The 27,687-nt window shown below is 36.8% G+C and overlaps 2 long non-coding RNA genes across 3 annotated transcripts in view; both read left to right on the top strand.

Moving 5' to 3' along the window:
- Nucleotides 1-8,547, top strand: part of LOC306666240 — an 83,960-nt gene extending 75,413 nt beyond the window's left edge. The window contains exons 5-6 of one of the 2 annotated variants that reach the window (XR_013765244.1): nucleotides 6,449-6,544; nucleotides 8,495-8,547. This is a non-coding gene — a long non-coding RNA (uncharacterized lncRNA). The remainder of the gene's footprint in view (nucleotides 1-6,448; nucleotides 6,545-8,494) is intronic. The other variant, XR_013765243.1, reaches the window with a different exon arrangement.
- Nucleotides 8,548-12,269: 3,722 nt separating this feature from the next.
- LOC306666246 overlaps nucleotides 12,270-27,687 on the top strand; it is a 145,865-nt gene continuing 130,447 nt past the window's right edge. Inside the window, exon 1 of the long non-coding RNA XR_013765250.1 lies at nucleotides 12,270-12,339. This is a non-coding gene — a long non-coding RNA (uncharacterized lncRNA). The remainder of the gene's footprint in view (nucleotides 12,340-27,687) is intronic.

Raw genomic sequence — 27,687 nt, 5'->3', positions numbered from 1 at the left:
AGAGCACTGTGTAACCTGATGTGAAATAAACCTTATGCTTGCGATACCCTCCATTTAATGTGCATATAACCCAGCTGGGGACTTGTGGATTCTGACTCCATAAGTCTGACAGGGTCCAAGAGTCTACATTTCTACTCAGCTTCCAACTGGTGGATTGACCACACATGACTAGGATCTCTGCTTTTCTACACAAAGGCATCTTCCCTGTTCTTAATCATTTGTGCTTTAAATTTGTAAATGTTATAGCACCATCAGATTGGAGACCTATTAGAACTTAAAACATACTTGGGAAGTAGAAGAAACAAATAAGGAACATTTATTTTTTTCCTCTGGAAGTCTTAAAAATTTACAATTCACTTTCTGTCCCTACTCTAAGAATGCCAGGCATATTGATTGTTGTCTAATATGTTCTCTACCCTAATGAGTAAGAATCTCTTACATTCTAGATTGTGACTATTTCCTTAAATAGTGCCAACTCCTTTTTAGTTGAACTCTATAATATCACTTGAAAATGGCTTTGCAGCTTTATGGGAAATTTACAATGTGATTCCAAATAGGTTTTTTTTTTTCAATATCTGATGTTCAGAAACCCACAGAATTTTAGGGTCTCTTCCTGTTAGCATTAACCATGCATAATTTTCTTCCGAAAGGATTTGTTTATTTCATTTTGAAGAGGAAAAGCATATATCAGTTTAGATGAGATTCTGGGGAAGGAGGGGATTTAACCGGAAACCTGGAAATTAAATAGTCTAATGTTTTCTGATTCAGTGACTACTTGGTAAATACAGGTAGAATATCCCTTATCCAGAATGTTCAGAACCAGAAATATCTTGGATTGGGATTTTTTTCAGATTTTGAAATATTTGAACAGACAGACTTGATTGGTTGAGCATCCTTAATTCAAATATCTGAAATTCAAAGTGATCCAAAATCTGAAACATTTTAAGAGGCCATTTAGATTGTTGGGATATTTCGAATTTTGGATTTTTGGCTTAGAGATAGTCAACCTGGACGAACAAATTAGTTGTAAACCAAAGAGTGTGTCCATTTAAATAAGAGCTAAAAAATGAAATTTCAAATACCAGGATAATTGTACATAAAATTGAGGTAAAAATTATTTCACCAACAATATGTTTCATACAAATTACTAGCTTATGAATACTGAGGATATCATTCTTTTTTTCAGATACATTATTTACTGAAGTTATTAAACGCTCCATTGAAAGTTAGAATGAAGTTTAAAATAAAATTATAAGTGAAGATGGGATTTTAAGTAAGGCCCCTTGGATGCATTAATTGTCCTACTCTTCTGTTTGAATTTAGGGCCACTTTTAAACTGCAGTTTCAAGATAATACAGTAGCATGCATTTAACTAAGAAGTTGACTTTAGAATTTCTGTCATCTTTCTCTCTGCTAGGAGCTTTTAAAAAATTTATTTTGGTAAGGACGTTGATAAAACCTACTAACAAATATTAAGATTCTGGAGACTTACTCCTACAACAAAATGGAGTAGTACTTGCAGAAGAACCTGCAGAATTTGGATTTCTCCCCCAAGTCACTGCTAGGGCTTAGTCACATCCTAAAGCCCATACGAATGCCTAGACATCTCCATATGGACTTTGCTTTTGTCTCTAATTTTAGTGTAGCCAGTGGCTTTCAAACTTAAGAGTACATAAGGATTATGGTATTGAAATGTATTCTTTTTAAATTTTTTTTTCTTATTGTAGATGGACACAATACCTTTGTTTCATTCATTTATCTCTATGTAGTGCTGAGGATCAAACCCAGTGCCTCACATGTGCTAGGCAGGTGCACTACCACTGAGCTATAATCCCAACCCCTGAAATGTATTCTTGAAATCAGGATAACTATACCTCCTGGACCAATGAAATGATCTCCAAGTGTTACAGAAGGGACTCCCATGTGGAGCCCAGGTAGCTGTGGGCATCCATAGCCACTGGTTCTGGCCATCCTACCAGAACGATTTCAGGCAAGTTGCACAGAGTGTAGACATGTTTGTTAGAAAAGTGAGAAATGAGGATAACGGGCACCTAGATACCACTACATTGCACCACCTCTGGAGAGAACAGAGTGGCTCTTACAGAGTCTGGGATTTTAAAGGGTTTTGGATTCCTTTGTTCTTGGCATAGTTTTGCAATTCCCCTTAAATGGTTTATTACCCCTCACCAAATTTCCTTTGTGAGAGTCATGACCTAGTCACAAAGGTGATAACCTGGTATAAGGGGTGGGTTTGACATGATTTTGAAACAATAGTTTCCTTAAAGGATTATAATTAACTATGGCTGGGGAATTTTGACATAGGATCATTTTTTAACAAAATTCTCACCTTCAAAAACCTTATCAATTTAAAAATAGGCTAATTCGAAAAGGCATCTGATTATTTGATTATTTAAATGTTATTCTATTTAGGGTTTCAAAAAAATACATTGAGTCATACAGGTACACCTCTGGTAAAAACATGTCAGCAAAAAATCCTTCCCACGACTGGGCTATTACTCATCTTTTGCCAACCTCCTTCCTTTCTGCCTTTTACATTTTAATGTATGATTTTAAACATATAAGATATTATGTATGAACATAAATAATTCATGCGGCAAATTTTACAAAGGAAAACTTGTGAATATATCACCCCTTTAAGATTAAGAAAAATACCAACACTTTTTATTCCTTATCTGTCCTGTTCCCCCCCCCACCCGAGGCAACCTCTATGCTAATTTTTCATTTATTATTCCTTTTAAAAAATACTCTTACTACTTAGCCTTAGGGATCTAAATAATGTATTATTTTTTCCTTGTTTTTATATAGTCTTTTTGTACTTGATAATGTTTCTAAGATAATATATATTGCTGTCTGTTGTGAATCTGTTAAAATTCGTTCATTGTTTTGAAAATAGTTATTCGATTTCCTAGTTTTTGTTGTTATGAAATATGCTTCTCTGAACATTCTAGGACATTATTTCTGATACATAAGTAAGGAGATTTTTTAGGTTACATATCTTTTGGAATGAAACTGCTGGGCCATAGGTGAGGCAGATATTTGATCAACTTTTCAACATACTTTACTTTTTGATATACAGATTTATATTCCCACTGGCAGTACCTGAGAATTTCCAATGATCTGTGTCTCGGTTTTGTTGTCTTGATTATTGTCCAAAATGGGTACAGTGTGATTTATCATTGTTAATTGAAGTTACTTGGTTAGTCTTAAACTTGATCATCTTTTTTGTATGTGTATTAGCTATTTGTCTTTTCCCCTCTATGAAATCTTTGCTTATTCTTGTGTTTATCTGTTGAGTTTTTTCTTAATATGTTTCATTTTCATTTCAGAACTTTATTATTGATAGATTTTTAAGACTTACCTTCTAAGCAAAGGCTATATCTAATCCTTTGTTAGATATTAATGGGTCCTTATAGTAGAGAAAAAATAGCTCAGATCAGCTCATCCTTACTAATGATAGCAATTATACATGCACACACAATATATACACATAGAGACATAATTATACACAGACACAAAAATTGTGTGTAATTTAATATATGTAAGCTATTGGAGCTATCGGAGGAAAATAAAGATGATAATGAACTACATAAACCCTTGGAAGAAGGGAACAGCACCAAGTGAATGTAACATGTTTAATAGTCCAAGAGGAGACATCAGTCAACACCATATTCAGCAATATAATGTTAGACAGTAAGGATGAATATCTCAGAAAGGAGAGATACACAGGGGAAACAGAGGAATTTAAATTTGCCAAATTATCTTTTTTTAATTTTTTTTTTTTTAGATCTTGATGGACCTTTATTTTATTCATTTATTTATTTATATGTGGTGCTGAGACTTGAACCCAGTGCCTCACATATGCTAGGCAAGTGCTCTGCCACTGAGCCACAACCCCAGCCCCTTGCCATGTTATCTCCCTGCTAAAATAAACCATCAATATTCTTCAGAGAAATAGAACATATTCTCTATGGAATTCAATGTACACAGCAAATCATAAGTATATGAAAAAAAATGGGCAAGTGATACCCATTTGGATTCAAGAGAAAAGAACAAGAAATTAGAGTTAGCAGATAAGATTTAAAAGCAGCTATTATAATTATTTAAAACTATAAAAAAGAATATGATCATAATATATCAGTGAAGAGAATATCAACCAAGAAATTGAAACTCTAAATAAACCAAATGGAAATCATAGGTGTTATGGTTTGGATGTGAGGTGTCCCCCAAAGCTCACATGTGAGACAATACAAGAAGGTTCAGAGGAGAAATGATTAGGTTGTAAGAGTCTTAACCCAGTCAGTGAATTAATCCCCTGATGGGGATTAACTGAATGGTACCTGAAGTGGTAGGGTGTGGCTGGAGGAGGAGGTGGGAATTTGGGGCGTGGCTATGGGATATATATTTTGTATCTGGAGAATGGAGACTCTCTCCGCTTCCTGATCACCGGTGTGAGCTGCTTCCCTCTGCCACACTCTTCTGCCTCACCTAGAGCCCCAAGGAATGGAGTCAGCCTTCTATGGACTAAGACCTCTGAAACTGTGAGCCCTCAAATAAACTTTTCCTCCTCTACAGTTTTTCTGGTCGGGTCTTTAAGCTGCAGCAGTGTAATTGCTGACTAAAACAATAGGATTGAAAAATAAATATATGAGAGGGGAAAAATTCTCTAGATGCATTCAAAGAATGGATTAGGAATGGCAGGAAGAAGGGCTCGTGAACTCAAGTATAGATAATAGTATTTATTCATTCTAAGTAACAAATGGCTATTTGTCTTTTTCCCTTTATGAAATCTTTGTAGAAGATTTCAACAGAAATTAATAGATCCCCTGTCACTTGTTGGACGATATCAGGTCTAACGTGGATGTAAATCAAGTTCGAAGAGGAAATGAGAGAAAATGAGTTGAGGAAATCACAATGTGAAAGTTCTTAAATTTGATGAAAGACAGTTGATCCCATTGCCAAATCCTGTCAGGTCTATGATCAGAGATATCTCTGAGTCCAGCCTCTCTAGTGCTGTTCATTTGAATGATGGCCACAACGCCTGTCTTGTCACCTGGAGGCCTGCTCTCTTTGTATTGTCTAGCCTTCCTGTTGTCATCAGTGTTATCTTGATGAAATCAGTCTTTTTCAAAATCAAAGTGATAATGATTTATAAGCCAGCTGTGTGTTAAATTGTGCCCCTGAAAATGGTATGTTGAAGTTATAAGCCCCAGAACTGTGAATATGACCTTGTTTGGAAATAAGATGTGATCAAGTTAAGATGAAGTCATACTGGATTAGTATGGGCCCTAATTTAATGATGGGTATCCTTATAAGACTCTTGAATTAGAAAATATGGTCATCTATTCTGTTAGGAGGCATAGTAAGAAATAGAAAGTAAAAGACTAAAGATACAGATATGTTGTCTGGCTTGTTTTAACTAATCCACCTGACATTCATGAATCCTAACTTTGTACCATTACTTTGTTCATTTATAAATTGTCAAGTTCAAATTAAAAAGTTAAAGGCAAAATAACCCTCATAGTTCATAATTCTGCACAAAAGAACTGTAGTACAGTAAATTCGTTTGCAATTTATTTAATTAGCTTTTTTAAAAACAATTAGGGATGTTATATACATCCATATGAATATAGATTTTACTACTTTGAAAAAAAAACTTTGGATTTGAATTCAAAATATGAACAAACATTTAGCCACTTACATTCTAAATTAATGCCAGACATTGAGTTGGTGTCTTAATTTTGGGTGGGATGCAGATCAAGTCATCTCAATCCTTGCAAGCTTCACAATTAACATTTCCCAGCTCAGTAATCCTGGGGGATGACTGTGATTCATATTTATTTAGTGACATAGTCGGTAACTGTGGGATGACTCATGGATCTTCCTTTCTGCTTCCCTATGAGGGTAGCCCTTAAACATCATAAGGTTTCCTTCTATTTATTTGCTTTTTAATTTTTTGTCCTATACACTTTTCTCAAATATTTACTGAACCTCTGATATTTCGTGGGCATTGTTTTAGAGACATAGACACAAACAAAATAGACAACCAATCCTCATTGAGTTTAGAATTTAGTTAAGGTAAACTAGCCAATTTGAAATAAATGCTTTTTATAAGTTACTAAACAATTTAATATCATTTATTTATTTGAAGTAAAAAAACAAAGAATATATTACAATTGTCATATATTCCATCAGCTGTTACACATTCTGAGATTGTGTGAACAATGTAATACAAATATAATACATTTACCCATACATCTGAAATGTTGAGGTTCTGAATCTGAACCAGCAACTAAAACCCACAATTAAACCTGTTTCATTTATTTTTAATTTAAAGCAAAACTTAAATGTTTTTTGATTTTTTTTTTTTGATTTTGTATTAAATAAAATAAAAAAGTAGAAAACTGTCACCATTTCTAAATCTGCACAGGATGGGCCTAACACTCTGCTGGTGCCTTTCTTTTGGTGACCTAAGGACAAATAGCTGAGCCACATCACACCCCCACCACCTGCCGGCTCTGTGTAGGTAAGAATCATAAGCTTTCCAGAACCTTCAGCAGTGTGCTTGCATAAGATTTTGAGGACTGTTCAGCCTAGTCTGAATAGTACCTGAGAGAGAACTTCCTGAGAGATGAAATAAAGAGGGATGTAATGCAGGGAAGGTTGTCCTAAAGGTTTTATCACTTTGGATGGATCATCACTTCTGGTTATGCCTTTATTCCTTCTTGAGACTGAACTTGAATACTGGAGGAATCAGGACTATAAGAGGTTGCAGGCAGCTTTTTCCAGGCACTTGTGGAGTTTCAGGCTGCCACCTCCTTGAACCCAGCCCTCTTGTGGCTCTGTACATCCTTAGTTTAACAGTTAGGGTCACTGGATGGAGACCACCACTGAATGGTGGGAGATGTAGCTTTTTGTCTCCAGTGATCTGGAAGCCAGCTATGTGTTGAATTGTCCCCCTCACCCTGCTCCCAGAAAATATGTTGAAGTTCTAATCCCAGAACCTGTGAACATGACCTTATTTGGAAATAGTCTTGGAAGATGATCTTATCAAGTTAAGATGAAGTCATACTAGATTAGTATGGGCCCTAATCTAATGATGGATGTCCTTATAAGAAGAAGAAGATTTACACACAGAGAGAAAGCTACCTGAAGATGGGTGCAGAGATTATTGGAGTAACGTTATCTCCAAGTCCAAAAGTGTTAAGGATCACAGGCAACCACCAGAAGCTAGAAAAGACAGGGAAGGATTCTCCCCTGAGAGAGCCTTCAGAGGAAGCATGGCCCTGTCAGCGCCTTGATTTTGGACTTGGACATCCAGACCCATGAGTATACATTTTTGTTGTAAGAACCCACACAGTTTATTATGGCAGTCCTAGGGGATGCACCAACCATTAGAGAAGAAATCATTCAGCACAGCCCATATAGGAAACCTTCTGCTCCCAGATCCTCCAGGTCTAAGCAGGAGTTCTTTCTCAGGCTCTACAATAGGTGGCATTTGAGGCTTCCAGGATCACCCTTCCTGTATAGGTAGGTGCTCAAGAACAAGTCAGGGCTAGCCTGGGGGAACACAGGCAGGCAGCCTCTAGCCTGTCTCAAGGGTGTCAATGGTCTCATAAGGCAGAGTCTTCTCCAGGTCCTATAGCATCTGGGTCATGAGCCCCTGCACAGCAGGCCTGTCTTCCAGCCTCCCACAGGCAAGGACAAAGCCTGGCATCTTCTTATTTGCTCTCTGCAGCCAGATATCATCTCCCAGAGTGCTTTTCATTATTGCTTAAAACCCAGAAAGATTCGAGCAAGAATAAAATTATTGATTGTGTAGAAAGAAGGTATTTTGGAATAGTCTTGTACTTGGAGATGCATAAACACACACACACACACACACACACACACACACACACACTCAAACACACCTATGAATATGTATGCTTATGTATATGTATATTTGCCTCCCCTTTTCAAATGCGTTTACTGGACTCTCTATTCCTTGGTGAATAAAATCTAAAATAAGCTTTTAGTGTAGCATTCAAAACTGGCCACTTTGGCCGGACAACTCCCTTTATTTGTTCTGTCACCTAGCTGAATTCTTTATTAAGCTCTTGCCATCTGTGGAAACCCAGCACAAGTCTCAACTCCCACAAGAAGACAGTCTTTTCTCATTTCCACATTGTTTTGAGGAACCATCTACTCTGTTTATATCTGTCTGATCATAGTACGGGTTGTGTTGTAGATTTTTGTATATTTGGTCCTCTTTTCCTGATACTACACTGTAAATGAAAGGTAGCTCCTTATTATTAGATACAAAATTGGTAGCACAATGTATTCGTGAAAACTGAAAGCACAGAATTTTGGGACTGCTTCAGATTTAGGAGTCTTTACCGACATTGTTGATTGCTGCTGCCAACAATAAGGACTTATTCTATGCAGGACAGTGAGCTAAGCATACTATGCTTGCTAATGTTCTTATTTATCTTAGTGTCCAGCATGGTACGTGGCGCAAAGGTTAATATTCAACAAGTTTGTTGGAAGATAAGTTGGGAAGGTAAATGCACGTAGAACTTGAGACTTTTGACCCTCCTCTCTTGATCTCAATAGATGTATCATTAAGAGAAATTATGACTGAATTGATTCAAAATTCCACAGTAAATCTAGTACATTCTAAACTATAGAGGATATATATAAATCATAGAGTGGTAATAAAAAGTCTTGAATCATAATCTCAAAGTGTCTCTTGTTATATCTATGTTCATGGCATACGAATGTAAAATAACATTTTGATTTTTTTAAACAACAGTCCTGTGACACATGAAGAAAAACACACTGAATGCAATATTCAAAATTCAGAGCATGAACTATCTTATAGTTTTATTCTATCATTTTATGTGTGACCTTATGAAAAATAAACTACAAAACTCTGTAATACCACTACAAAGATTTTCTGTATAAATTATAATAGCATAAAGAACTAAGTCTGTCTGATTATTAATAACAGTTTGTTCCTATCACACCCCAGCATAGCATGCACCATCATTGGTGACTGTGCAAAGCTCAGCACAACTCACAAGTACACCCTAAAAGTCAGGCCACTTTGTGGACTTGGCTTTCAATTCAGATGACTTTGAAAAGCAGTTCAGATCTTTTATCCCCCTCCCCCTTTCTCTCTTACTTGGTATTTCTTTCCATAAGAAAGTTGACGCTGAGCCATTTTTAGGACTTGGCCCATGGACTTGAACTTAGTGGTAGCTTTAGTTTCACTGTTGTTGTTTTCTTCTTTTGGGCCAAAAAAGAAAACACAGGAGACCTAGCTGCCATGAGTAGAAAAGCATTAAAGCTTTCATCTTTTAATTATACACTTAGAGATATACTGGGGTAGGTGCTGCTTTGTATTTCCTGGAAAATGTGAGGTTTTGGTTCCCCTAAGCCCTTCTCACCTTTTCCTTTAAATAACTCACTGACTTGTAATAACCCTTAAAAGAATGACATCATCAAGATACCCTAAAATTAACCTACCTGAATTTTAGTCTTCATTTTGTTTCTGGGGATTTTTTTACCACAAGAATTATATTCCCCCCACTGCCCCATCTAACTTCCCATCCTATCCTTTGTCTATCTTAAAAAGCCCTCTATCCAGAATAAACTGACCTTCATTTCCTTTCTACACTGTCCCCAGTCTCTTGTAAGTTCTTATTAAAGTAGGTGCAAGAAGAAATAAACATTTATGTTCAAGTGCTTCCATTGCTAAAATTAATGAATATCACCTATGAAGCCTTGAGCTTGTTTTCAGGTGTGGCAGGGTTTGAAGGCTGCTAACTGTTCTTTTACCATAAGCAGATATACTATTTCAGTTCTGAGAATTAGGACTAGAAATATAAGGAAGACATGATAAACAACTAAGATCTTTAATCATCAGAACTCTAGAAATTAGGACAGATGTACCATGTCAGCAGTTGCAAGCTGCTACCAAAAAATAACTACCATTACTTTTGTTCCAAAGTTTGTTTTAGAGGTTCAGTAGCATCCACTGAACTTTTCCCCCGACTATCTTAACACATCTTTTTCGTATTTGAGAGTCTAGCCAGGATTGGAAACAGAGGTGTGAAAGAATTACACGAGTGGCTGTTTTTGCAGTACTTTTGGCTAGAAGTAAAATAAGCAGGAAATTCTAAAATGTCTTGAAAAAGTTCATCCTTAAGAAAATTCTAGCTTGATTTTTGTTTTAAATATAAGATTGAGACAGGTTAATATTCACATGAGAATAGATCTTATATAAACAGCAACAGTAATTATAACTAACATCCTCATGCCTATTTGATATGGTACTTTCTAGGGTTTTAAAGATTCCTTTATATTTTTTTCTCCTCTGGTGCCACAAACACCACTTCAGTCAGAAAAGTTTGATAGTGTTATTTTCATTTATAAATAAGAAAAGTTTATTTTGTCACCTCCATCTGGTAGGCACTCATGCACATACTGTACAATATCTTGATCTAGTTATGGATCAAGGTTATTCTGAAAAACAATCGTTTTGAGCTGTGTTCCTAGTAATTTTTGAGTCCAAATGCCTATTGTTATAGGACATACAAATAAACAAAAATGTATTTCTTATTATTCAGAGCTTAAAAATATGAAATTGTTGTCTTAAAACCTGGTTTGTTAGAGCTCCCTCACACATTTTTATGTGATAAGGTTTCAAAGATATTGCAAAGTCTAAGTGATAATGCTATGTTTGAGTCAGTCTGATAACTTTCTAAATATTTAATATCACTCTTTACAAATACATGCACATCATATAAATTTTACTTACTTAAAATATATCTTGGGGCTGGGGATGTAGCTCAGTATTAGAGCATCTGCTTAGCGTGCTCAAGGCCCTGGGTTCAATCCCCAGCACCAGTAATAATAACAGTGTGTAATAATCTCCAATAAAATAAAGCAAATGTACACAAAATCCATATGAAGATGCAGATATTATATATATGTAATAAATGCAAGTGTGCCTTAGAACATCTGAATGACTGTTTTTATACTTGCGGGACTGAAGCTCAATGTAAAAGGTAGAGCACAGAGTATGTAGGATGTAGTTCAGAACTGTATAACTCAAGAATTGGTGTATTCATTCTTCAACTTTATACATATATAAAAGTTTTATTACTCATACATTTTATTTTAATGCTTGATAAGGAAGTTGTCCAATTCTGTAGTTAAATCTTGAGATAGAGTTTACTATTACATAGAATATTCCATGTTCATGTTTTATATATTAAACTTTCCGAGAGAGTGATGGTTAATTTTGTATGTCAACTCAACTGGGCTGCAGGGTGCTCAGATTAAATGTTATTTCTGGGTGTGCCTGTGAGGGTGTTTCATTTTTATTGGCGGACTCAGTAAAGTAGGTTAGTGAGGCATCATTCAATCTGTTGAGGGTCTGAATAGAAAAAAAGTTGAATGAAGTGGAAATTGCTCCATTTTTTTTTTTTTTTCTGCTTTTATGTATGAGCTGGGACATCTCATGGCCTGGGATTTACACCATTGGCTCTGTTTTTGAACTTGGATGGAACTACACCATTGACTCTCCTGAATCTCTAGCATGCAGATGGCAGACTTTGGGATTTGTCAGCCTTTGTACTGCATGGGTCAATTCCATATACATATTTCCTGTTTCACTGATGAACTCTAATACAGATATATTTTCAAATTAACATGAGGAGAACCTACTATTAAAAATAGCTATTGGTACCTTGATTGGACTCCCTAGAAAGGTACTAAGTTTCCTGTCAATAGAGATGGTCCTGTAGATTCTGTAGTGGGGGTTGTAGCATTGGATAAGGTTTAGCTAGATTATCTTGGAATTCCTTATGGTTCACTGCTGATGGACAATATAAGCTTTAAGGAATAATCTCAGAATATTATATCTGGAAAAAACTTCGAAAACTACTTAACTCTACTCCTTCACTTTTCAAAGGAGGAAAATGAGCCTCACAGAATGCAGAAGTCTTGACTAAGATCAAATAGCTTATATGTTTTAGGGAATCTGACAGTAGGCTATCCATTTATTTTTATTTAGAACCTACTATCTTAGGAAACTATCTGCCTAAGAAGGAAAACTAAACACCTACTGAATGCAGTTTTATTTCGCATTTATTGACCCTTATCTCAAATGTGTAACTCACAAAGAACCTGTTTTATATAGGGATAATTGGAAGTTAATTATATTTTAATTTCCTATTCTTTTTTTTCATATCTGTACATTTACGGGGGTTGATCCTGTGAGTCTTCTGGGAAGAGCAAAAGGGAAAATCGAATTCACACTACAAATGAGAGGTAAGTAGAAGAGTTCTCAATTGACTTTCCTGTGTTGTCAGCCATTCCTTATGGGATAGGAGTAGAATGAGCAGGGCCGGTATTCAGTCAGTAGGCACCAGAGAGCCATGCAGGCTAGTAAAGTACTGACATGTCCCATGCTGACTGGTAATCAGCCAGTGCTGTGAGCCTCTGAGTGATCCTGCCCTCCTTACCCCTCCTACTGTCTTGGCAGCCCGACTGCTTCCCCTACACATATTTCCTGATATTGCAGCAACTGAAGGGTTAACATTTTATTTTATTTTTTTTAGTATATTGGGTACTGGAGGTTAATTCCTTGCTAAAATGATGTAACTTGTTTGAAAAATTTCTATAGGCCATCTGAAGCAATCTCCAAGATCTGTTCTTTGAGTGGATCAGGTTATTTGGTAATGACCATGAAGTGGTAGGAAAAAAATTCTGTCTTCACCTCCATTGTACTGTTTGGGGAAATCTTTATGAAGACCTTTTATTAAGTCTTCAAACTATTTCTTATTGTATTAAAAATATTTTAAAGCATTCTTCATATGTGTTCAAAACTACATCATTTATTTATTGGAGGAGTACTTTTTTCTGGTTAATTTGAAGGAATGGATAAAGTTAAAAGATTTTTCTCTGAACTGGGTGTGGTGGTGCATGCCTATAGTTCCAACTGCTCAGGAGACTGAGGTGGGACTATTATTTGAGCCATAAGTTCAATATCAGTCTGGGCAAAATAGTAAGACCCCATCTTAACAACAATAAAAAAAGACTTTCTTTGGAAACCTTGGATATTATGAATATAAGGTACTAAAACACTAAAACAGCCACCTATTTCTTAGGAAATATACTTTTAAGACAAGATGGTCTGCTTTATACTGTCAGGCAGATCCACGTGGATATCAGCAACAAGGAGCTGTAACATGGTCATTCTCTTCTGGGAAACAAGTCTGTTAATAAAGATTTCACTTTGTATGTTTTCTAGAAAGAAAAAAAAAATTCCAGAGATATCTAAATGGGAAATTTTGACTTCAGAGAAACCTTAATTCATCAGTTAAAAGAGCAAAACAGTACTGTACCTAGCAACCAGCAAACTTCTGACCATAGTTCTTCATTGAGTTATTTTATTAAACATTATCTCAGGCACCATTTCAAGTGCTGGGGATGCAACAATGAACAAAATGGCCAAATACTCTTGTTTTCATGGAACTTAGCATTGTGCCGAAATTGCAAACGATGTTCTGTGATAAGTTACAGAAAAACCCGACAAGAGGAGATAGAGAGTTTAGAGGGCTAAACTTGTAAATAAGGGATTATCTCCCTTTTAGTGAGGACTTGAAAGAGCTGAGGTATGAGCAGTGTTTACATCTTAGATAAAGAGTGTTCCTGGCAGAGGTAATTGCAAGTGCAAAGGCCCTGAGAAAGGAATGAGCCTGGCTTCTTCAGAAATAGCAAGTAGGCCAGTCTGGCTGGAGCAGAGTCAAGAAAGGCAAAGAAGTAGGGCAGGAGGTGAGAGAGGAAACTTGGATGCTGAAGGGGACAGTCCAGAGAGGTTCTTGAAGATTATAGTAAGGACTTTTCCATTCACTTTGAGTGACAAAGGGAACTAATTCAAAATTAGGGGCAGAATGCCAAATTTCAACAGAGTCAGTCTATCAGGTGTGTTAACAGTACCTTGAAATAAGGACAAGGGTAGAAACAGGAGTTTCCTGCAGTAATCAAAATGAAAGGAATAGTGGTAGAGACCAGGGTAATAACAAGATTCTGGAGATGTTCTGCGACTAGAGTGAGCATGGCTTTCTTATGGACTTAAAATGGGGTGGAGGGAGGTAAAGGAAGGAGAGGAGCAAAGGAAGACTCCAGGGTGTATTGGCCGGAGCCAGTGGATGAATGGAGTCATCATTTAGTGCCTGGGAAATTACTAGGGAGGGAACAGTGCTGGGCAGGTGGGGAGGAGTTACATTATGAGATATCCCACTGTGGGTGGAATATGCAACTGGCTTTTTAAGTCTGGAGATCAGGCAAGAGGTCAGACTGAAAATATAATTCTGGGAGAGCTCAGAGCTGAGGTTGAGAGCCATGAGCCTGGGTGAGATTACCTAGACGGCGTGCAACTCAAAGAAGAGGACCAAGGACGGTCCTGAGCAACGGCTGGTTAGGAAAGGTGTCAGGAACAGAAAAGGAGACTGAGAAGGAGTAGGCAATGAAGTAGGAGGAAAGCCAGAAAAGTAGCCCTGTTTTAGAGCTACTCTAAGCAAGAAAGCTTGTTTCCGGAAGAGGTAGTGACTCTGTCAAGAGTTGACGACTGACCAATTAAGTAAGAATTGAGTGCAGAGGTTCTTAGTGCTCTTGATCAAAGCAACTTCTGTGGAGTGTGTGTGTGTGTGTGTGTGTGTGTGTGTGTGTGTGTGTGTAAGGGGCTCTGAAGTGAGATGGAGAGAGATTGGGTAGTGTGAATTAGAGACAGTGAGTGCAGACAACACTCAGGAGAGTTTTGTGATGGAGGCAAGAGAAACAAGATAGTACCCAGAGGGGTAAGTGACATAAAGAAAGGTTTGTGAAAAATAAGAGGAGGAGTTTGTTTGCTTTTGAAATATGAAGAATAGACTGGGAGAGAATTGAGCAATGCAGGAGAGAGAGGGGAGACAGGCAAGAGGGGATGGGATCTGGGGCACATGGGGTACTTTGGCATAAAACAGGGTCATAGATTCATCTCTTTTAATGGGCGATGGCAGAGTCCATAGGAGGCATTGAAGTTTAAGAAGAAAACTGGACAAGGTACAAAACAACCCTTTAGGAGAGAGATGAGGAAAATTTACATATTAAGGAAATGTGATGAATTGATTTCAGCACATTCAAAGGATTCTCAGAGTCAGACATGTTGAAAGAGTAAGCTAAAAATAAAGGATTAGATAGTGAATGATAGTCTGTTTCCAAGTGAATTGAGAGGAAAAAGGGTATTGACATTTTCTGAGATTTAAAAGGATCATAGGATATTTTTGGGAAGCATAAGTTTGTGCATTTAGTAGGGCGTAGGGACTTGTCCAGGAAGGCCTGATGAACATTGACTTAGACTTCTGCACAGTATGTGGCAAGACTAAACGGTCTTGTCCAGTGGATTTTGCACTTAAAATATGAGCCAGTAAAGGGAGTGGGACTAGTTGGATTAAATACAACCCCTAGGGAGAGCTGGAGCGAGAGACCTGTGCATTATGCCTTCCAGACCTGAAACGGGAAGTCAGATTTTAATAACTTTGACTTACAAAATTAATACCCTCCAAAGAAAATTCACCTGTTGCCAAATCTAATGCCAAGCTTTGGATGCTTACAGTTCCTTCAGGTCTCTTGTTTGTTTTTGTTTCTTTTTTTTATTCTCCTTGCCAGTGTCTTCTGACCTTTTAGGCATGACTACTTAAGGGCTTGCTATCTATCTTCTTGATGAATTGATTAATCAGAAGACCATAATGAGAGAAGAGGAGAGACGTTAAACATTTTGATTTGAAATGCATTTTTCCTGCTTTGAACACCCTAAATTCTTTGTGTACATATAAACACACTGTTTATGTCTCTCAATTTGGCCCACATAATTTTGAAATCCAGCTCTTCAAAACATTCTTTTTTGGTTGGGTAAGGCTGAAAATCAGTTCTGTGAGAAGTAGTTCTATTGACTCAGGTGCCAAGGACTTACTTTTTCTTCCATATACCATTTTTTTCTTTTCTTTTTTTTTTTTTTTTTTTTGCGGTGCTGGGGATTGTGCTTCCAAGGCAAGCACTCAGCCAACTGAGCTATATCCCCAGCCCCATATACCTTCATTTTTTGAGTTAGATACCCCAAAGTTGCTGAACTTGATCTCTCACAGAGTCAGATGTCAGCATTTAGCAAGTACTATTGCCACTAGTGGTTTTTGCACTTACATTTTACAAAGTTTACTTTCAAATTTTATGAATTAAATTTTCCATTCAGTATTACTGAAAGGGGGCAAGAAATATAGGCATCGTTTTCTCATAAAGTATTAAAAATTCATTAATATATACATATATATATTTGTGTGTGTGTGTTGCTGATGTTAAGAGGAAACAGTTTTAAAGAGCATTTTTAAGAGTTGGCTAAAAAATGTGAACAGGTTTAGATGCAAAGTTGTTAAGATATATTCTATTTCATCTTTCCTGGATATATTTTAAGATAAACTATTTTCTTAAATTTATTCTACATTCCTTTGAGGTATTTTTTTTTTTTTTTTATATCAAGGATTGAACTCAGGGGCACTTGACCACTGAGCCACATCCCCAGCCCTTGGATTACAGGTGTGCCCAGCTTCCTTTGAGTTTTAATTGAGCCTAAGAATGGAGAAATTAAGTGAAAGTATTATTACTTTTTAAAAAATATTTTTAAATTGTAGATGGACACAATACCTTTATTTTATTCATTTTTTTTTATGTGGTGCTGAATATCTAACCCAGTGCCTCCCACTTGCTAAGCAAGCGCTCTACCACTGAGCTACCACGGCAGTTTACCAGTATTATCACTTTTGATGGAGAGTGTCTTTCCACTTTTATTCCTAATCATGAATGTATTACATTGTCAACTGCAAAACAAACCATTAATTTAGAAATATAGAAATTACAAAGAATAAGCCCTCCTTACCACTCAGAGATAAGCAAACTTAGCCATTTAGTTGTATCCTTTCTGTGTGTGTGTGTGTGTGTGTGTGTTTGTGTTTATCTCTGGTTTTTAAAACAAGTGAATTCTAAAATAGTCATTTTAGCCTCTGTACTTTTAATTTTGTTAACTTGAAAATTATGAAAATATTTCAATATTTCTTTACTTCATCATGTTATACGAATGGAGATTTATTCATTTAATCATTGGAGATCATTTAGGTTTCTGGTTTTTATCATTGTAAGCAATGCAGCTACTCACGTCTGCTCTACACACACATAACCTATCTCATAGGTTAATTGAAATAAATAAATAATATCTAATACATGATAAAATAATGCATGATATACGAGTGCTTCCGAATGTTACAAATTCATTATTTTCTTTATTTCTAATGAACTCCTAGAATTTAAATTATTAAATATTGTTAAGTATTACCAAATTGCTCTCTAAAGAGATTCTACCAGGTTACATTCCTTTCATCAACGAATAAAATACTTTTTTGTTTTTCCATCCTATTTGAAGTTTTTATTTTGTCATAAACACAAAAATGTCCATATGCATTATAAGTCTGGTTCAGCAATGTGAACCCCAATGTGAAACCAGCTCTCAGATCAAGACAGTATATTCCTATTTCCCTAGAATCTTCCCTTGAATTCTCACCCAGTTCTTATTTGTTCCTCTACTCCAAAGTTAAGTGCTTTCATGTTTCTGGCACCATAAATGCATTGTATAATCTTCAATGTCTAGGTTCTTTGATTTGACATGATATTTGAATTGAATAATGAAGACCATTCATGTTGCTCCAAGCATCTATAGTTCGTTTCTCTGTCCAGTATTCTATTGTCTGAATATTGTAAATCATCCATTATACTCTTGATGGGCATTTAATGTATTTGTTTTAGGTGCTTGAGTGCTACACTCTTATTTTTCTGTGTCCTTTTTGTTGTATTTACATACCGATTTCTGTTGGAGAATCATTAGTTGAATAGAATTGTTCGTTCATGAGACAGATGTATATTCATCTTTAAAAGATAATGCCAATTTTCCAAAGTAGTTGTGCCAGTTTATTGCAATGACAACAATATAGGCTTAGTACCACCTATACATCCTTGCTGATTCTGGGTATTATTTATTTTTTGTTGGTCATTCCAATGGGTGCGTAGTGGTATATCATTGTGGTTTTCATTATATTTTCCTGGTGATAACTAGTGAAGTCTAGCACATTTTCATATGATTATTGACCATTTGGATATCTTCTGTTGTGACATACCCTTCAAATCTTTTGCCCATTTTAAAAATTGGGATGTCTTTTTCCTATTTATTTGTATGAGTTTTTTCATTTTCTGGATGTTTTTCTTAACTATATTCTTAAATAAGCAAATTCCTAATTTTAACAGAGTCTATTCTTTCAACCATGTCCTTTATAATTAGTACCTTTTGTAGCTTGCTTAAGAAACTGGTCCTATCTAAAGTCATGTAGGCATTTTATTACATTTTCTACAAAAAGCTTTTTTGTTTCACCTTTCTTTGCTTGGTCTGTCATCCATTTTAAGTGGATTTTATGTGTTGTGAGAAAGCAGTCAATACTCAGGTTTCCTCCCATTAGGTATCCAGTTGACTGCATCTTGTACTAATGTGCTGTACTGGAAATTGTACTGTAAATCAAGTGGCCATATATGTTTATTTTTCTAGACTATTCTGTTCTATTATTCTGTTTGGACACTTTTTTTTAAAATCAGAATCATACACTTCATAACATATCCTCATTCCTGGTAATAAAATTCCATTATGTTTTTATTCTACAAGATTGTCTCTGCAATCCTTGGTTCTTTGCATCTCCCTCAACTTTTAGCAAAGTATGGATCTTACTCTTTTAATGACTTACTAATTTGATAGTCTCCCCCATCAAAGAATTGTTCGCAAAAGTTACATAGCAACCACTATCTGGGTTTAAAGTGATTCCATTTCCTAAGCCATATATAATTCAAAAGTTCAGGTGTAGATATCTGATTAGACTGTGTCAATGGAGTTCCTTTTGTGGTATTTTTGGATTTGGAACCAGAGAGAATTTGAAGTCCTGAGTATAAAATTTGTGCTTTCCACCATGTTGGAAAATGCAGTATCTAGTAAAGTTAAAACTACTATGTAGAGAAATGCAATCAGTAGACATGGAAAGAAACCCGATTGTGTTGGGAGTTCTTGATCCTCGTTATTGAGTGATCCCAGATGCGTTTCTGTGTATCCTATGGATAGTTTCACTTTAGTGTGGAAAAATATACATAACACAGAATAGCCTTTGTAACCACCATTCGACTTTCTGTCTCTGTGAACTTGATTACTTTAGATAATTCATGTATTTGACTCATATAGTATTTATCTTGGTCATTGACTTACTTCACTTATCGTAATGTGTTCAAGCTTTTATGTTTCATAATTTCTCAGAAAATTTGTTATTGGTGCATAAAACAGCTACTGATTTTAGTATGCTGCTTTCCTAGCCTGCTACTTTACTGAATTCATTTTCTATTTGAGTTTCAAAGCTACTATCAAATTATCTTCCAGAAAGATAGTATAAATCTGTGCTCCTAAGAGGCAATAGTAGACACATCTGTCTTCTTACAAACTCAAGAAGATTACCATAAATTTTCTGCCCAATTGGAGTGAAACAAACAGTAAGAAAACCAAACCAAACCAAACAACAACAAACAAAATAAAATAAAACAAAACCCCTTATGTTTGTTTTTATTTTAATTTTAATCATTATAGTATGGTTGAATAGCTTTTACTTCATTTGCCCATTTGACCTTCTGTATATCCATGTCTGTGAAAAGCCATTTTATAAGTTTTGCTCATTTTTCTATTTGTGTCAATGCATTAATTTTCTTTTTCTCATTGATGTGGTCTAGGTGACATACTCAGGACACATTTTTTTTTTTTTTTTTCTGTCCATTTAAAATGTTTTATTTTTCTCTTTTTAAACTAGATTGTGAAGTGCCATTGAGATCTAGGCAACGTTGGCAAAACAATGTCTGTTACAATAAAATACATTAGACATTTAAATAAATAACCTTAAAAACTATGTGAAGGGACATAAACCCAGTTGATTGAATCCGGAACAATGTTTTCTGCACAAGCGAGACAGGCATACCTCTCGTGAAGACTGATGTAAACAGAACCTTCAAGACCCTACAGAAGAAGCCAGGTGGGGTGGGGCGGGGTGGGACAGGTGTGAATGGAGGCTGAGAGGGTGCGGGAAGTGGCAAACCAAAAAATACTGACTGAGGTAGCAGGACTCTGCTCAGTGCAGAAAAATTGGCTTATGAATAAAAATTAGACTGTGATATCAAATTAAATCCAGGTAATCATGCAAAAAACACAATACATGCTATTTAGTTGTTTTTTGTTTTTGTTTTTTTTTTTAAAAACACACATTCGTTTCCTAAAGTCTGCTGCCAATTAATTTGCTGACAATGTCTGCTGGCTCAACTATTTTTTATACAAGGATGAGTATTAAACAGAACACTGTACATGCTTTTTCATCTACAAAAAAATATTTGCATACTCAGGACACATTTTGAATGTTAATATTTTGCCCATAATATATATAATTGAAATAATGCTCCCTATGCTATTAGTTCTCTTTTAACATTGCATATGATGCCTTTTGCCTTACAGAAGATTTAAGGTCAGTAGTCAGGTTGACCAGTTTTTTCCTTTATTGCTTTTAATCATATATTTTATGTAAGGAGTTCCCTATTCCGAAGCTATGAATATATTTTGCTTCAGTTTCTTAGTAATTTTATTCTTTCTAATTTTCTATAACATTTTTGACATCCAGAATTAAGTATTTTTATGCAAATGTAAAGGCTATTATATAATAAACTTTTCCCTCACTTGTCTTACCATTATATGAATTAATTTTACATCCTATTTTATTATGCAAATGAAAACTGTATTCTCCCCAATATTATTGGAACAGATAATTCCATTCTTATCCTTTCCTGATTGAACTGGCTCAGTGTTTGAGTACCTCTGAGTTCAATCCCCAGTACTGAAACAAAAAATGGCTCAGGTGTTAAAAGTTTTGTCCCCAGGCCATAGTACTATTGGGAGGTGATGGAACTTTATGAGGTGGGGCCTAGTGAGAGGTTTTAGGTCATTGGGGCATGTGCTTGAAGAGGATCATAGGACCCCAGTACCTTCTTCTTTCCTTTTCACATCCAACCCTGAGATGAAAAGTTTTGCCATGTGCTGCTGCCATGATGTGCTGGCACCACAGGGCCCAAAGCAATGGAACAAAACAAACATGAACTGGAATCACTAGAACTGTACACCAAAATAAACTTTCCTTTTCATAAGTTGATTATGTCAGGTATTTTGTTACAGTAACAGAAAGCTAATTCATACATTGGCCAATAAAGAATTTTGATAGTATAAACAAATAAAAATTATATGTGTTTTAATATAATAATGGTGTATTGGGCATGTCAAAGTCTGTAGTAAATAACTGAACACAGTGTATTGAAAAGATCCCAGGTTTTGGGATAACCAGAGGGGAAGGAATCCTTTCTACATTACTTAACTAGAAGTGTGACATTGAGAATGATACTTAACTTCTGTGACTCTTTCTGCATCTGAAATAGGAAGATAATGCATACAAGGATAGGATTATTTTTATAAGCAATGAAAGCTTATTATACTTTTCTTAGCCTCAGAACACAGAATCTATTAACATATACTTTGTACAGTACATTGAAATTCATTAAAATGGCACTTGTGGAATTTTTAAGACTGGACCCACAATATAGTTAAATTAATGATAAATCTAATGTGTGACTCCATTAAGGTGAAAGCAAAAAGAAAAACTTTTCTTTGAGAGTTTTATGAGGTTGATTAGTTCTGTATATCTATAGATGGGTGGGTGGAGGAGCCTTACTATACTAAGCCTTTTTCTTTTAAGGGCCAAAAGCCTTCATCCAGATTTGAGAAGTCATTCAGAAATGTAAAATACTGACATAAAGGTCCCTTTACTTACAAACATGGTTTATTAATGAGTGATGTGAGGATCAAGTTATTGCTAAATTAATAAATAGAATTAAAGTTGAAACTAGTGAACCCATTATGAAGTACTTTGTACATCTTTGGATTTTGATAACTTAGAAAAGCAGAGGTCAGTCACCACTTGGACAATAAGAATTTGTTTATTCTACTTAGTTCCCATCAGAACTAATGATCAAAATAGCTTTGAATGACTGCATAATTTTTCAAATTTGGGTGGGTCTCACCCTGTCATTATAATTTGACTGCAAACATCTACACACATATGTATTGGTTGTTATTAGTTGTAACATTCTACAGTGCGCATGGCTTTTATGAAGATATTCAATTGTATGTGTCTCAGTTCACAGTATAAACATAAGACAAGTAAACTATGTCTTAATCTACCCAGGTAGAGTTGAGTCCCTTTATACCAGGGACCATGTTTTCTGTGACTTGCACTCTCATGGCAGTCCATGGAGAATTCAGAACTTAGTGTGTGCTTCAACAGATATTGTGGAAGACTGGACCCAGGATACAACTAAAGCAATGCCAGTTAGTGAAGATAATGTATGTGTGGTTTAGGGACTTCCTATGGCAAACTTTATACTTTAACATTTCAAAGTCTGTTTTTTTTTTTTTTTTCAAATAGATTCTATGTTTCTTGATGATAGATACTTAAATTATATTCGTAGCAGCAACATAGTGCATTTAGTGGGGACTCAGTAAACACTTGTTGAGAAAGCAGGTAAACAATTTGGCAGTTATTAAAGTCTATTAAGGAAACTTCAGTTATATAAAAAATGTGTAAAAGTATAAATAAATATAAATTTAAGAAGAAACAATGCTATTATAAGAAGATCTATTAACCAGTACTCAGGGTAACAGAAAACATTTCTTTTGGGAAATAGTTTGTTATATAACTCAGTAACACCTGTAATGTTGATCATCTTGTTTTAAAAACTCTGTGGCCCAGGTGGGGCAGGGCATGCCTGTAATCCCAGCAGCTCAGGAGGCTGAAGCAGGATGGCAAGTGCCAAGCTAGCCTCAGCAACTTAGCGAGGCCTTAAGCAATTTATTGAAATTCTGTCTCAAGATTTCAAAAAAAAGACTGTGGATGTGGCTAAGTGGTAAAGCACCCTGGGTTCAATCCCTAGTACCAAACAAAACAAAACAAAACAAAAAACTCTAAGGGCAGAAGAAATGCTCCCAAGGAAGTTCAGAATCTTTATGTCTTATAGGCTATCGAGCCTTGTCTCTCAGTGGTAGGGACATTTTCTTTTGTTTTCCACATGTAGAATCACATATTGATCTTGAACCACTGAGATTAGTGCCTGTGTCAGAGATGAAACAAGAGGCCAATGATAGATGTCAATATATTGGAAGTCACATGTAATTAAGACCCTCAGGGAAGGGTACCACAGAGAATACTCTAAGAAAAATGAGCAAAATCCCTAAGGCAGAAAGAAGTGACTTGCTTTTTCACATATTCTATCAAAGACCAATTTCGCTGCTTTTAAACAAATCAAAATTATTGTGGGTGACTTTCTGCTGCAAAGATGTGTATATGTGTGTGTGTATGTGTGTGTGTGTGTGTGTGTGTGTGTGTGTGTGTGTGTGCCTGTGCACATGCACACGTGTGCATGCATCAGCAAAACCTTTCTTCTTTTTAAGGGAAAGATATTTTTGTATTCATTTAATCTGAGCCTTCTGTTTCCTGGATTTGCAGTCTGACTGGGGAGTTACTTTTTTCCGTGTGGAGCAGGCTGCGGGAGAGTGACGCAGGCAGGGCCTGGCTGGCAGGTTCCCCCCTGACTGCCTGCCTCTGGGCCTGGCCTGCTGTGTGGCTGCTGTTTATACCTGCTCAAGTGCTTTCTGTGTTTGAGTTGGCGCTGCCAACTTACATGCTAGAGCCCCAGGCTGTTCATGATGTGTGTCCCAGGACTTTGAAACCTATGAGCTGGCGGCTGGGGCAAGAGAATGTCTCTCTCAGTTTTTGGGTGAACTCCATGTTTTTTCCAAGAGGTTAGATCACTGTCCACAATCCAGGCTTGCTAGACAGAATGTAACAGTCACTGTTGGAGACATCCTGAACTTTTAAAGGCAGAAGGCTGGAGGGGGAAGGGGGAGAGAAAGTCCGGGGTCAACAGAACAGCTTGAAAATGAACATTTTTATGTCAGGTACAAGAAGGTTTTCACTGAATTGGAAAGTTTTACCATCAAAGAAGGCAAAAAATATCACATCTTATTATAGTAAGAGGACATATTAGTATAAATTTCCCAGTTCCGTTCCAGGTTATATTTGAGACCAGACCAGATTAATCAGTGATTGCCCCAGGGTATTAGGGGTGATAGGATTTTTGTAAAAATTTACCTGGCGATCTCCCTGGTCCTTTCATCAGTCCATAAAGATCTTTAGAAGATTTGACTTTTTCACAGGTGGCAAAGTTTCCAAACTCCTCTGACCCTTGCTTGTCCCCAGCCACCGTTATTTGCTCCTTCTTCCATTACCCTTTTCCGTCATGTTAGGAATATCATCATCTATTTTTTTTCCCCTCAGATTTCTTTCCCCTCATCTTTTCCTATGGTAAATTTTGGTCTGTGGGGGAAATTTTATTTTGGTTATATAATCTTATGTGTTAGAATTCTGTATTTTATTTCTGAGCATATGTGTATATAAGTGAACACGATAGTTATGTAAAAGACATCAAACCTGAGACACTAGTAAGTAATTAAAATGTTTTATGCCAAGACTAGTAACATCCCAATAAAAAATAGCCACATTGAGGGATTAATTTGAAAGCTGGATGTGACTGATTTTTAAGTTCATAGCAACTTTGTTTACAGAAAAACATAACAGAGCCCTTGTCACTCCTCCCCCTTGCCACCTCAATCAAGCACAGAGTCTGTGTTCTTATAAATATGTGAAGAATTTCATCTGTAATGTTTGTCTATGAGGGACATAAAAATACCTTTGAATGGGGTGAGTGCCAGGCTTATTTCACCAAGCCAAGGAAAAGAATCCCTGCTCTTGGGTTTCCACCTAGAGAAATGCGAGTGACGAATGAACAGACACTAGCATATTTAGTCCCGGGTCAAACTCAGTGGTCTTGTGTTTTACAGTGATGTCTTCCCTCTACCTCTTTCCTGGAACCTCTTTCCCTACCCTGATTCATGCATTTGTCCGAGAAAGGCTGAAGGATATTTAAATTGAATATTCAATTTGATCTTGTCGGGAAGCAATGACATTAGAGACAGATGTATGTTATATCAACTCTGATGTGATACAGCTGTCCCAACATCTGGAATGGCTTTGTCATTCAAGAGGCTTATTGATGCAATGTGCATTCCCTGGTTCTCTTCATGAAGAAATGTTTATACCTGTGGGCATGTCCAGATGGCAGTGAAAAGCTTGCATTCATGAAAGCAACATTCAGCAATTCATGGTGGCCAAGGAATGCAGCAAAGGCATGCCTCATAAAGAAACAGTATCTAAGGTGACAGATTAGCACCCTTGAGACCAGAGATCCCTCCTGTTTAGAATTGGCAAGGGGTGGGGAGGGGACAGAGAAACAATATGAAGTTATACCACAAAACATTTTTTTATTGTTCTGGCAATTTATAGAAAGTGATTGTAGGGGTTTGGAATTTTATTCTTTGGGTCTCAGTAGAAATTTAATTCAGTTCTGCCCTGTGCATTGGGAGTACAATGCCCCTTTCATAGGTTAATTTCAGTGGTATAGGACACTAAAGGTCCAAGGCAAGACCAAAGGAACAGACTCTGGTCTCTCAGTCTGTGACTGTCCAGTGGTGAATTATCAGGAGCTTTGCATCTCTTGGAATTGTTGGCATCTTTGGAATTTTCCTTTTTTTCTGTAGTATGTGCCCTTAATGCTATCACTGGAATGGTAAAATTTCACCTGCACAAGTATTCTCAAGGGGGTATTTCTGACCCTGATTAACAAATCTTGATGGGAAGAGTTTTCTTTTTGGACCACCTCCAAGTTCAGAGAAAGCTCAGATGAGGACTTCTAGCTATTGCAGCCAGCTGGAATGTAGACCGTGAACTCAGTAGGTAATATAGGAAGATACTATGTCTCACATATTTGACACATTGTACCTCCTAAATACAATATATATTAGGGGTAGGGGAAATCATGGATGCAGAAAATAGTTTTTTAAAAACTAGCAAGGTTCTCAGGTTAAAAGAGGGGAATGGTTTCTGATAACTGAGTTAGCATTTCCATAATTTCTATGTTAGTGGAGAAAAAGAAAAGTTCCTTCACAATGTCACAATAGGAGCCTGAAGGGCAGGAGCGCAATAGCTTGCTTTTGCTACCTATCATTAACATTCTTCATGTATTGCTGAAATGGCATGGATGTGGCAGGGACTGGCATATATGTTACATTCCAAACCTGAATGAATATATCTGATTAGACTGGCATAATGTCAAACTCATCCTAAACATGAAATGGTAAGTGAAGGAGGACAGATTAACAAAGAATGGGTCTGGGTAAGAACTTGAACCTGTTCAAGTTCTTTCCATGTAGTTTACCAGGCGGTATATTGAATGCTTAAAAGAGGACACAAGTGAACAGACTGCTCTTTGATGTGACACAGCCCAAGGTCAGTGTGATAGGAGATAGACATGAATGGTGGGAACGTGAGGTTAAGAGAATAATTCTATAAAATGGGCCCACTGTGCTGACCCCCACATGCTTTCTTTTCCAAGAAGCAATTTACCTGCAGCCCTGCCTGGCTTAAGTGGACAGGATATATCACATTCCTCAGCAAACTACCTGTTCACTGCAGAAGAAATGCAGGCCTGAAATAATGTTGATAGGAAGATCACAATGGCCTGAAGGGGGGACTTTCGTAACCTTTTCACAGACCTGATCCTGGAATTCAGGAAGATAAGGAATTATCCCAACCACAAAATCTGTAAGAACAGATTTCAATTTGAACCAGTCAGCATGGGCCAAAGTGACCTAAAATGGTCATGGCAGCAGGGCCTTGAAAGTCTGATGTCATCCTGCTGTCAGTCAAAAGTTAAGAAGTAGACCAGGCAGGACTTTCTGGAAACTTTCCTGGGACCCCAATAAAATTGGAGGGCAGGAGAAGCACACTGTCTCTCTTTTCTCTGAGATGATCCACTCTCTTCCTTGAGAATGTCCCTTTTCCCCCTTTCTCTTCCTTTCTAATAAACTCACTGTCTGTCACTCTGAGCAACATGTCTTGCCTAGCATGGTGGTGAATGCCTGTAATCCCAGCAGCTCGGGAGGCTGAGACAGGAGGATCGTGAGTTCAAAGCCAGCCTCAACAAAAGTGAGGTGTTAAGCAACTCAGTGAGACCCTGTCTCTAAAGAAAATACAAAATAGGGCTGGGGATGTGACTTAACGGTCAAGTCCCCTAAGTGCCCATGAGTTTAATCCCTAGTATCCCCCACCACTTGATCACTGGAATTGGGGTTTAAAGGCAGGGGGACTTTGCATTGCCCCAGTTTCCCAGAGGACCCCAGTCCTGTAACAAATGGAGGGTTCAGTGCAGCTCCGCAGGAACCCAGTGGTCACTGCCCTTATTTCCTTTGAATGGGGTTAATGCAGATGCCTATCTTTTGAACCCATGGTCTGGGAGAAACTCCTGCCAATT

This window comes from Sciurus vulgaris, assembly GCF_902686455.1.
Source record: "Sciurus vulgaris genome assembly, chromosome: 7".
Lineage (NCBI taxonomy): Eukaryota > Metazoa > Chordata > Mammalia > Rodentia > Sciuridae > Sciurus > Sciurus vulgaris.
The sequence above is the reverse complement of the archived record's forward strand: the minus strand, read 5'-3'. Positions and strand labels throughout refer to the sequence as shown.